Consider the following 9,951-nt stretch of genomic DNA (forward strand, 5'->3'; position numbering starts at 1 on the left):
GACTCTGTGGTTGAGTCGACAAGAAGTGATCCCTTTAGGTGGATTTGCCTGTTACAAATATTCCATGGACGTAGCAGTTTTATTTGTTACAAATATTCCATGGACGTAGCATTCACCGATCTCCACGGTTCATCAATTCTTTCTTGCCATTGTTTGAAGAGTATATTGATGGGATGTAAATCCTTAAATGACCAAGATAACTTGTAAGACTAAAAAAACATAAGATAGAAATCATTGAACATGTTTCTTTATGCAAGAATGACATTTTGATATAACTTGAAATTGCATTAGGGTTATTTTTGTTTCCAGCACTATCAACCATGTATTGACATATTTGAAAATGGATATAAGCTCTCATTTCTCCTTGCAAATTGTTTGCTCATTCTTTAAAATGTAGTTGCAACCCTTAATGTTCTTACAAGTTTCTTTGTGGCCTTGATAACTTCCATAGATTTGTGGACTATTTTTATTGAGGGTAAAGTAAACAACCAAAGTTGAGAGCTAGGGTATCCCACTAGGCATAGAGTAAACAGTGACACAGTGCTATGTTAAGGCACTCCATGGTGTAAGGTCACTGGTTCGAAACTCTGTGGGCAAAAGTCCATACATGCTAAGAGTTGGTGTGGCCCAAGCCACGTGTGATCCCTTAGTAATTTTGATGACTTAGATGCCCCTAGGTTGTGGCTACTCAAGCCATAGATTAGTCATGCAAGTCACAAAAACTAGCAAACAAAAAGTTGAGAGTTAGAGTGTACTAAGATTGTCATTGGTAATGTCAAAGCCAATATGGGAATCAATTTAGGCATCATTGATATGGACATAGCTCATAATGTTGGTGGAAAATTAAATTTCATTTATAAGGAGTTGTTGATGATTTTCAATTATGGGTGAGCACTTTCCTAGTTTGAGTTTTCCTTTTTCTCTTGCTCATGTATTTTGGTATCTACCTTTTTTTATTTTACATAATCTTTTTTTTATTTTTATTTTTATTTTTTATTTTTATTATATTGTGGGGTTTAAACATCTTCCATATATGTTTGTAGTAAATTATGAATCAATATTGTCTTTGTTTTATGACATGAGCATTGTTGGATTGTTCATTTCAAAATAAGAGAGAATAGACATTTAAAATGTTCAATCAATTAAAAATTCCTTACCAAAGAACTAGCTTATAGCTATTTATTTTTTTCATTTGAGTAACTAGAATGCATGATCGAATTAACTAGAATTCAAACCTTCTAGATCCATCCTTGGTTCCAAGCCCTTATCGCATCATAATATCCTTTGCCCTTATATATTATTATAGGGTCATATTGTTATTGCACAATCAACTTTGTTCAATAAAATTAGGGCATTGTAATTTCTATCACTCCAAAAATTTATATAGCTTACATTGCATCAAGATCTGTATAAATCTAAACATGAAGTGTGATGTGTAACTCTCAACCTAGCCACTTACCTTTTCATTATGATGCACCCATTGAGGTAATAAGTTGAAATATCCAAAAGAAATAAAATTAGTGAAGTGCTTATTCAAAAAGCCAAAAGTCTTGCTTTTGATACAATTGGACAATCAAAAGTCTTGTTTTGGATGTAACTGGAGAATGGAATTTTACTTTAGTATCTACAACATGTTGGAGGAGGATTTGTTGAGGGTTAAGGAAAAATAATGGAATTTTATTTGGGTATCTATAACATGTATTTTAGTAGCATAGATCTATCTTAAGTACGAATCTAACATGAGCCGAGAGGGGTTAAATTTCTTCAGGTGCAAACTTATTTTAGAATGCAAAAATAATGTGTAGCATTTCATTGTCTAATTGTATTTTTGAATGCTATAGAGATTACATAACTTAAACTTGTATGTCCAAAAAATCTTTGTTGTATTTGAAAATATATATATATATATTAAACTGTAAAATACTAACACCATACCACTTCAAACTTTTTATTTTTAAGTATACTTCAATATTAATTCATATTAAAATATTATTTTCATAATTCACATTGGATATTTTATTATATACAATAGTAAAGTATATTCTTTTAACATTTTTTTTTCGTATATAGATATATATGAAGTTTCAAATACCATTGGTTGTCAAAACTTGGGAACCCAATAACAAAGGTTAAAATTTCATATATATATATAATGTTAAAAAAAATATTTTAATGTTGTGTATAATAAATATCTAATGTGACTTACTAATAAAATAGTTTAATATGAATTAATATTCAGGTATACTTAAAAATATATTAATATCTGTATTCAGGCTTCTGTGATCCATAATAAATTAAGAAAAGTCTTTCGGTAGAAATCACATAAGAGAAATTTTTAGCACTTTGCTTCACATTGGCTATAAAATGAAGATATTTTGTGAATTTTATGAATTACTATTCACTTAGAATTAAAAATATATTAATAACAAACAAAAACCATTTTAATGTGTGTTGGTCTATGTTGGTTATAGCCAACATTGCTTTTCTATTTAGAGAATATTTTATTTTTATTTTAAGAGGGACACATGTCAACTCCAAATTAAGCTCGGACATACTTACACATAGCCCCTTGTTAGAGGAAGAGTTGTTAACGGTTAAGGAAAGATAATGTTAGTTTGTTTGGGTTTCTAATGTAAGTTTATTTGGGTTTCTATAACATGTTGTAAGAGGATTCATTGGGGGGTAAGGAAAAATGATGGAATTTTATTTGGAAAAGATAATGGAATTTTCTTTAAGTTTCTATAACATATTGGAAGAGGATTTGTTGAGGGGTAAGGAAAGATGATGGAATTTTATTTGGGTTTCTATAACATCTTGGAAGAGGATTTGTTGAGGGGTAAGGAAAGGTGATGGAATTTTATTTGGGTTTCTATAACATGTTTGAGGAGGATTTGTTGGGAGTTAAAGAAAGAGGCAAAGGTTTTTCTTCAAACACACTTCGACAATGAAATTTATTGGGGTGTCTATCACATGTTGGAAGAGGATTTCTTGAGGGTGAAGAAAAGATAATGGAATTTTATATGGGTTTCTATAAAATTTTATTGGAGATTAATTTGTTGAGAGTTAATTAAAGAATCCAAAAACCCTAAATGTGACATTTAAAGCCCTAATTCTAAAGAAAAATCTTTTGAAATCTTTCGAGGACCATAAACTAATTTCTTAATTACTCAATTTATAAGATCATCACAAATATCCTAACAAATAGCTTGAAGAATGTATTATCATAGTTATCTTGGAAGAATAATTTGGATTTCTCTTCAACCAAGAAATTCAAAATGTTATAGGGTCATCTTAAGATGCTATAGAATCATCTTAGGAAATGAGAAACTATGTGGTAGGAATGATCCTTAAATGAGATGCTCTATACAATGGAAGTTTCATGAATCTTAGAAAAATGACACTTTGTCAAAACCAAGATATTTTCAAATTTGTATATGTAAATGAAAATGACATTTTGTCAAAATCAATATATTTTCAAATTTATACATGTAAATGCTTAGTGTTTAAATTCCTAATTTAATTTTAAACTAAAAATATTTTGTAGAAGACCAATAATAAGATGTTATTTCTTCTTCATTATTCTTTTAATTCAAAATCAACAACTTAATAATAAAAAATTATAATAAAAAAATTTCACTTTTATTTTTTAAATATTACATCTTATTTTTTATTTTATTTTTTAAATAATTATAATATTTTAATCTAATTTGTATTGTTTTCACCCTCTCACATAATTGTTTTTGGTCTTATTTTTATTTTAACTGATTTATCTTCTTCCACTTTTATCTTAATATATAAATTAAAAATAAAAATTATAAACCCATTTTATAATTAAAATTTAATATTAAATACATATCAAATACAACATCTATATACGACTTCAAAAGCATAAAGACATGCAACGCTTTTCTTCACAATGATCATCATTTCTCTCTCTTTTTTATTATTGATTACCATTTGTTTTAATTTGCTTAAGCCTTCATAAGCTAAACCGTTTCTCTTACTACTTATCCATAATAATCTATTTTAAATATGTTCAACTGTTATCTCTGATCAAAGTACAATTTCTTTTAAATTGGTCAGAGATTCCATAAGCCAAACGCTACAATTTTTGGTGAACTCCAAATTTACAGTGCCGTTTGAAGGATGTTCAACTATCAACTCAGAACTTTTCTTAAATCAAACTTACCCATACTTTCTACTTTACAAAGTATCATAAAAAGCAGACTGGCTCTATCAATTCAAAACGCCCAACACTTTTCTAGCATGATTGTCAACCTGTGTCTAACTGCAAAAATATAAATAAAAGCGAAAGAGAAAGCTAAATAAGATCCCTCGAAGAATAAAATAGGCCAGTAAATTCCATGTGATTATGTCTTGTTCCTTTCTTTTGATGATCAGAGATGGCAGATGGTCAGTGGAAAGAGAGCAACAACGGTGAACATGAAAGGAGGGCGTGAGGTAGGTTAATGAGTTAGGGCCAAAAGTGGGCGTAGAAGCCATGCCATCTGAGATCTGCAAGAAGCTTTTTTCGCATTTTGCCTGGTGATCTTACCTAGTAGTTCCACATGGATGGGTGATTGTAGTGAACCTCCACAAAGAGCTCGTCCACAATGAGAGGCATCTCTGGATCGCTGAGCCATCGCCTCAGAATCGGCCACTCGCTTCCCTCGATGTCCATCTTTACAACCACTGTATCAGTCGCTTTCAATTGCAGCTCCTCTTTCATAAACCTCATTATATTTATGACATTGCTGGCTTTATCATCTCAGTCTGACACAAAGCTGTAGTGCAGCTGGATTCGATCCACCATCCACTGCGGAGGTTGGGGAGTGGCCTTTACAGTGAGGGAGGAGGGATTCGTCTGTGCCACGTTACTCTCTTCGTCAAAACCAAGAGGGTTCGGCTTTTGCAGGAGCTTGGAATCGACTTCGAAGGCGTGAATCTCGGTGAAATCGAAGGGGTACATGCGAAGAAACCAGGCTAGGCTGGTGCTGAATGCATTAGCACCCAGATCCAGCAGAACCCGTCGCTGTCTGCGATGGAGATCGATCGCCTTGGAAGGCAGAAGCCACGGCAAGATGTGCGTTTTGTCCTCCACATCGTTGGAAAATCGGAGGGCGAAACCTCTGCGGAAATTGTTGCGATCGTCGAGCTTCTCAATGAGATGACCTTTTAGAGGGCAGGCAGCTGCCTCCTATCCACATCATCTGACGCCATGGATTCTCAACCTAATCTTCATCTTTGTCCAAGAATCCTTCTCTCGTCTCGCACAACTCGCTGTTGTTTTTGGCCATGGCTTCCCATTCATTATGCTTAAACACTTGCGCAGTTAAGCCTGGGCGTTTGCAAGCCGCAGAAATGCAAAACTCAATGCCAAGAAAGCCAAATATGTGCATGTGGTTCACATAAATATCAAGAAAAATATATGTGAACAGTATGAGGACCAAGGCATAGAGCAGCTACAGATGAATCGTTTTGCTTTTTCTGGTGCCCTCTGTCTGAGAATGAGAACGAGAATGAGAAAAGCAGATACATTGTAAATTTTCACAATGAATGCAGAGAAATTCAAATTTCAAATCGATCCACTGTTCGGCGCGCGCCCAATTTGTCCCGCCCATCCACTTCGTCTGACATTGGAGGTCCTGCATGTGGCGTCAGTATTTTCCGGTGACGCTGGAGTCCTTTCCCGGCCCGAGAGTTGTCCCGTTACATGCCCATGCATGTATGGTGAAGTTTCTAAGCGATTGCTGGCCCCATCATAGTACTCTTAAACCGCATTGAATACCCAATAGCATAGGAAATATTGCTCGTCATCGTTATCTGTCCATGGTTTAATTGAGTCTCGGTATCTGTCCCGGAGAAATGCACAGATGCCGGAATGTTGGCATGGGAGCCCATGGGCATGCATGGTGAAGGGGCCTCCATAGGGGCCTGCATAAGGCATTTAATGTCCTATGACACGCTGGTTAGCCCTTGCCCTCCAATGCCCTCCTCCTGCAGAATCCTAAACGCCTCTTTCAGTTTTCCTCCCTGGGTGTCGCATACTCTCTGCGCTTCTCCGAATGGTAAAGGTGTTGCCTTCATTACGCCAATTTTGAACGCGCAAGTACATTCTCCGAATGGTAAAGATGCAGTTTGCAAAATTTCGAATTGAAACGCGCATTAATTCCCCGCGGCACGAATTCTGTCAGACCAGCTCCGATCAAATCAGGACTTTAATGCGGAAAGGTGGCAAAGGGTGGCGGAGCTCGTGGAGGATGGCAAAGGGCGGAGGAATTGCCGACGGTCAAAGCCGGACATTTTGCCTGGTGGCCGACGGAAACCGAGCAATTCCTCGGTAAGACTATTCCCAAAAAAATTATTACAATATACAAATTCTTAGTAATAATAATATATAATTAATTTAAAAAAAAAAATTATACCTTTGAATTTAAAATTTAACCGCATAAGCCCATATACTTTCTATTGTTGAGTTCTTTTATCACATATTTTGTTTCCAAAGTGAGCCAACAATTTTGTTAAGTTGACGGCGTTTTTTATTGTGATGTTTTATGAAATAAAACCATAGATATTTGTAGGCTGATAATGTAAATATATTCCACGTGGCATTTTTAAAAGTCAACTTTACATAATAACCCTCCCCTTCCCTTCGGTTTAACGTTTTCCTCCACCCTCCATTTAATCACCCTCCCCATCCGTTTAACGTTTTCCTCACCCTCCATTTAACGTCGTTTTCCACCTCTCCGTTTAAGGTTGTCGACATTCCTTTGTATAGTAATGGGCAAATACTACTTTATAGCACATACTAGACAAAGTTGGCCAAAAACCAAGACCAATTTTGTTCCTGACACATACACACAGAGTCAAACATTGGTAAAACAAAATATGGTTTTGCTTGGTATTGTAAAAAGTGTGTATGCCATTTGTTGTCAAAGCGAGCATTAAGTTTGGAAATAGAAGTCCAGATATAGGAATATGTATTCTTAAATGTCAAGACGTAGACACTCGGCAATGTGGGTAGCAAAAATAAACGGGGATTGCATCGCACATTAGTTTAATGGTTGGTTTAGAAGTTGTATTAGTGGAATTTCTGCAAAGTGAATATTTTTCTCATTTTTACCCTGGATAATCTCAAACTCGGAGCTCAACACTCGAATCCCAAAATGATGCAACCGGATTTTACATGCACAACAAGGTTTTACATGTGAAGGATCAGAACTATCTGATTAAACCCTATTCTGCTAACAAAGAGCACTTTAACCTTATATTCTAATATATATAGTTTTCTTTTTCTCCCATAGTTATTCCGCTAATAGAAAAACACTCTACTTTATATTCTATTAGAGTTTTTTTCATTTTTTTTTTTAAGTTTTTCATTTTCTTTCACAGTTATTTTGGTAGCCAAAAAACACTTCAATTTTATATTTTATTAAATATTTTCAACAACTTTTTTGTTAAATAGAAGAACGATTTATCCACCAATGAAATGTTATCATAAAATTGTGGAAAATTTAAGCGAGCTTGCACTTCTTTGAAATAGATTAATTCCCAGAAAAGTAGTTTCCATCCTTAGTCCCTTGCCATAAAATCTAAAACACCATACAAACCAACTCATAAATGATTAAATATTCCAAAATATATAGTCTTCAAAAAACTACAATACTTAGTACTCAATATACATTGTTTATATATAATAATAATAGTGTATATATTTCCCCTTGATTTTGTTGGCTTTAAACAAACAGACATACAAAAATATTTGAAAAATAACAAACAAGAAAAACAAGGAAGAATAAACCACAATGGTTCACTAATTTCATTTCTCAGATCAAACAGACATACAAAAATATTTGAAAAATAACAAACAAGAAAAACAAGGAAGAAGAAACCACAATGGTTGACTAATTTCATTTCTCAGATCACAAGTAAGAGTTACTCCAACACAACCATGATTATGATTTGTCATATAAAAAAGAAATCATTGAATTATAACCTCCCATATTATATGTAGCGTACAACTTGCCTCTTATATACTTATATGCAATGGTAAACCAACCACATAATTGTTCATCCCTATGGTCCACCTCTAACTATATTTCTCCAATCACAAATAGAAATTACTCCAGCAAATTTCAAGTTATTAAAATTGGACTAATAAAAACACTATTGTATTAGCATATAATTTCAATGGAGTTTCGAAAATGGACTAATAAAAACACTATTGTATTACCATATAATTTTAATGGAGTTTCGAAGATGTCGTGACTCATCAAAATCACATTAAAGAGTTACTTCCGTAGGTTCTAATTTTTGAGTTGAAATTTTTACCAAACAAGCGTTCTTTTGTCTTGGTTTGGGATGTTATGCAATTTTTTTTATTGACAGGGTTTACCTACATTGAATTTTGTGTCAAGGTTGTTGTGCCTACTATCGAAACCACCTCCTCACCTACCTCTGCATTGAGAGTGAACATCCAAAGTTTGTTAGTTCACTATCGAAACCACTTCCTCACCTACCTCTGCATTGAAAAGAGTGAACATCCAAAGTTTGTTAGTTTACTAATGATTGGTGTGTAGAAAAGCTAATCTCAAGCATATGATCTATAGAGTCATATCTAAAGGGTTAATCTTTTCTGCAAATGATTAAAAATGATTCCACCATACCTAACGGAAAACTAACACTAAAAAGTGGCATACCAATTAATTTTTACGATTGTGGTTTAGCTTTAAACAACTTTCTCAGGTTAAAAAAACTGATTCGGTGAATGCTTAGATATCTGAAATCCAAGCACCATGCAAACTACCAACATGGCTATCTATTAAGCAACCTGGAGTTACATCCAAAGCTGAAAAACATTCTTCTAGAACCCCACAAATTTACATGGAAATATAAAGGTGGATGGCAGCCCAAACCTCGCTTATAACGAAGTGCCCACGTGATGATGATGAGTACGTTTCAATACAAAAAAATTGGCCATGCATTCCGTAGATTGTCCCTATTAAAAAATGATACAATCTTGGACAATTCATCGATGCAATCGCTAAGAGCATGCTCAATCAGTACTCAAGTTCTCAGGTTCTTCGTAAGTGTAGGCGTTATAGTAGCGTCATATCATAGATTTACGAGGTTGCATTCGAATGGAGAATAACTGTATTAGTATCTACAAATACCATCTAGAAATCCCAGAAGGTTCTTATTCATATGATAATCAGGTTGATGATCATGAGAATCCATCTTATGTAGACGATGCCCAAAATTTTGAAATTGATATCTCAGTGCTCTTCTCCCCAACGAACACAACCCAAACCTCAAGCCCAGAAGAGAATCAAAGCGAAGATGAATTTGAATTCAATTTCTCTAATTATAGTGCAAATTCCGCAAATCCAAATTACTAGATCTCTCCTGCAAGTAACATGTTTTACCAACGCCATCTGCTTCCCCTGCAACTAATTCCCACACCTCTTTAGTATGATATTGATGTTGAGAATATTCATGCGTCGCTACACTCTTTTAGTAATGTCCCTGTAAGAATCAAGACTCACTTTCCCTGGTTGCTCAAAACTGCTACCAAGTTGAAGATATATTTGTTTGGATTTAAAAAGTTGGTTAACCATGGCATGGAATTGCAGTCTCCTTCTGCTGAATATGCATGCATTGGTACTAGTATGGGCTCTCCTGTGCCAAAGCAGAATAGATTCCTTACAGTGAAATTCAAGGTGGAGGAAGTACCGTTGATGTCTCTTTTCGCTAGAGATAATTTTATGAATTCCAAGAGGGATGGAAACAATCATGTGTTTCAAAAGAAGCCGGAGAGTTTTGATGATGGAGAAGGTCAGATTTGTCAAAATTTGATAGAGACAAGAAGCAAGCAAAGGATATTGTTGGGAAGTATGTGAATAATATCAAGCCTCTTTATGTTCAGATTTCACATAGGTCTAATGATAAAAT

General features: G+C 34.3%; 1 pseudogene; it reads right to left on the reverse strand.

Moving 5' to 3' along the window:
- Positions 1-4,474: 4,474 nt before the first annotated feature.
- Positions 4,475-5,703, reverse strand: LOC149160333 (uncharacterized; annotated as a pseudogene).
- Positions 5,704-9,951: the final 4,248 nt, after the last annotated feature.

The sequence above is a fragment of the Pinus tabuliformis genome, chromosome 5_2, assembly GCF_031772625.1.
Source record: "Pinus tabuliformis cultivar Carrire ecotype Pingquan chromosome 5_2, CPIR1, whole genome shotgun sequence".
Taxonomy (NCBI): Eukaryota; Viridiplantae; Streptophyta; class Pinopsida; order Pinales; family Pinaceae; genus Pinus; species Pinus tabuliformis.